Source organism: Branchiostoma floridae, chromosome 12 (assembly GCF_000003815.2).
Source record: "Branchiostoma floridae strain S238N-H82 chromosome 12, Bfl_VNyyK, whole genome shotgun sequence".
NCBI lineage: Eukaryota > Metazoa > Chordata > Leptocardii > Amphioxiformes > Branchiostomatidae > Branchiostoma > Branchiostoma floridae.
Window position 1 is genome coordinate 13956117 of NC_049990.1, and position 3218 is coordinate 13959334.

A 3218-nucleotide genomic window follows, 5' to 3' on the forward strand; every position below is an offset into this window, starting at 1 on the left:
AGCGGTATAGGGGAGGTTCAATTTGATTAAATTAGAAAAAATCCCGGGGCAACTTTCAGTTATTGTAGGAACCTGTAGCAGATTGTATATTCCTATGAGCAATTTGCTTGTTTCTACTTTAAATGCAATCATTTTTTTTATAGTTTAACTGTTGCAAATTGAGGTATGATTTAATTTTAAGTGAGTTGGCCGGGCCCTGAAAATGATGTTGTTAAATTTAAGGTTTTTGTAAGCTACTTTTTCACGAATTAAGTCGCACGAAATTCACCGCAATTCTTGATCTTTCAAAGTTAACATAATAACTGTTTCAGGTTTCGATTCTCTTGGTCAAAGGAAAATTAGTGTAGAAAAAAATTTAATCGACACATTCAGCTATGTGCCTAACAGACCCTAATATAACACTTCACTTCATCCTAACATGAAAGTTCAACTGTGTTGGTAAATGGCATTGTGGAAAAGACTAAACTTTACGTAACCAACGCCAAGTTAGATTGGGACTTACCCAGAATTTTCAGCCCACTCCGTCAGCCTTGTTCACGGAATGGACCCGTCTGCTGTAGCTTCCGGACGTGACGTCAAAGACACACGACTGCAGCAGAGGGTCGTAAATGCCAAATAACCTGTGTCGCCCCCCGTCTCTGTTCAGCGATGGACGGTGGGCGCTGATGTACACAGCCTCCTTCACTCCTCTTGCAAAGAACTCCTGCTCCGAGTCTAGGATTTTGACTTTTTCAAGTGAAACGGAGTGTCCTGGCGATTCAATGTATATATGTTTGGAAACCTCCGAGTTAACAGAACTTGGTCGTTGGTGTTCCAGGAATCTCGTTTTTAATGCGCGCTCTGTTTCTCCGATATATGATTCCTTGCACTGACCTTTGTTTGTATTACTTTGGCACGGTATGTGGTAGACCACTCCACATTTGTTCTCTCTGGGCGTTTTGTCTTTAGGTGATACAAGTATTTTCCTTAAGGTCTGGGTCAGTTTGAAACAGGTCTTGATACCGTATTTCCCGAAAGTCCTGCGTAGTGCTTCAGAGATACCCTTGGAGTACGGTAAGACCACTAACCCCTTGTTAGTGGCATTTACGACCCCTGGCATTTACGACCCTCTGCTGCAGTCGTGTGTCCCTGACGTCACGTCCGGAAGCTACAGCAGACGGGTCCATTCCGTGAACAAGGCTGACGGAGTTGGCTGAAAATTCTGGGTAAGTCCCAATCTAACTTGGTGTTAGTTAAGTAAAGTTTAGTCTTTTCCACACTCACTTCATCCTAGCAGATGTAAAGGGCGTGCAGAAATCAAAAGTCACATTCCCCCTAGGGAGAAATTCACCTTTACACAGGTGGAATTTTAGCTTCACAGTAATTAGAAGTGAGTCCGATCTACAGGAAATAATCTTTCGACCGATTTCTAAAAGTGTGATTCTCTTGAAATTAACTCAGACTATAATAAAAATCCGAGCAACAATTTAAGATATTTCAGTCTCAGGTATATTATGTGCCTATATCTTGCCGTCTAATGCCATTTCATTCGATGAAAAAATAAGCTAGCAATAAATAAAACTACTTGCAGCACGTTTTGACTCGCCCTGGTAAGCCATACCGTTATACTAACATTGTCTGTAGACGTGCCACCGTGCCGTTAGTAAAGAAAACAACAACAAACACAGTGTGCTAATGTTTATTGATGACATTTCCAACATTTTTTGTTAGAAATTATAGAAATGAGCAACATATTTTACCGTTTACAACATTGATACCATCGCATGAGGATGTTTCTTTTAATTAGTCAAGCGACAAGTAATATGCGCACTGATACATTGGCATGGATTTTAAGACTATGTTAGAATTATGATTCTCGTTATTCTAATCAACATTCATACTATTCAAATAACCAGACAATCAACACCAGGGTACACGTCAGTCTAATCCTGAGTTGTTTGTCACACACCATAACCGATCAGCCACTGACGGACGCGCCCTGCAAGAAGTGCCAACTGAAGATATTCCGACTGGATTGAAAGGTATGCTTCTGTCATTTGATTGTCATTAACTCTTAGATACACCACCGGGGTCCTTTTGAGCCAAGGCGTATATTTCGAAGTGCCATTTAAACATTTTGATATGAAAAAGAATATTTCTGGGACTATGTAGTGTCAAATGTTATCATCTTATTATAATATCGAGGTAGGCACGATGCTTTAGATATCAGGATGGTATCCGTTTAAGGCTAAGCAAAATGTGCAGGTATCAAAAAACGATTGAACGTTTTTGCGCTGTTCTCAATATGTAATATTGTGAGTATGGTTATTTGAAATCATTATAATTATATAATTTTCACTAGAAAAGTAAGAGGCATAATAATTGAAACAGAATTAATACCGTGTGTGTAAAGCGTGGTCTATCGGTAAGTATTTTGATTTCTTTTGCATAAATCATAATGATGAGCTGGAATTGTTGACACCTTATCATATTGAAATACTTCTAATGCATTGACGAAGCAATGTGTGTATAATGGTCACCGAAATATTACAAACAATACATAACATTATACTGTCCGCTTGGACACCGTTTGGACATTTTAGTCGTCAAGATGTTTGAGGACGTGAAATGTGTCAGCGGTTCATTATGTCGACAGTTTATTGTCCCTTATGCTACGGTAATATTTGCACCGGTATCCGTCGGTGTGTTACGCTAGCCGCGCTCTGAAGCCATAAATTTGCCCCGTTTGGACAGTCGGAAAAAAGGAAGGTAAGTCTCGGTGTGTTCACGATAAGGTTACGTCATGTCGCTGAAAAAAATTCCGAGTCCTTGCCGTGCCCTGAAATAGCTCGGTACCAACAGGGTGCCCAAAGGGACCAACATGTCAAAGGTTACAGCTAAGAGTGCAACCTGCAAACTGCCTGGGGCTTCTTTGCTATTAAATTGCGACCGTTGCAGAAATCAGCCTGGAATTCTCCAGGGAAATGTTGGGGCGAAAGTTTGTTACTTTTTCTGACAGTTGACACGAATTTATAGCTTTCAAAGAATCGCAGTCTTGTTTCATTTTTAAGAATCACCCACCCCAGCATGTCTGGGTGAATATGAGGTAGGAGGGTTTACCCCGCACATAAAGAGTTAGGTTCAGGGAAATAGAATTGTACAGTCTGATATCCAGCACGTAAACTATGATTACATATGGTAGAAGAGACGGGGAGGGGGCGGAAACTGAATTTCGTGGC

At 40.5% G+C, this 3218-nt stretch overlaps 1 protein-coding gene across 1 annotated transcript in view; it reads left to right on the top strand.

Annotated features, from left to right (window-relative positions):
• Positions 1-1943: 1943 nt before the first annotated feature.
• Positions 1944-3218, top strand: part of LOC118427012 (slit homolog 2 protein-like) — an 8274-nt gene continuing 6999 nt past the window's right edge. Inside the window, exon 1 of the mRNA XM_035836649.1 lies at positions 1944-2021. The gene's annotated coding sequence lies outside the window, so the exon portion shown is untranslated. The remainder of the gene's footprint in view (positions 2022-3218) is intronic.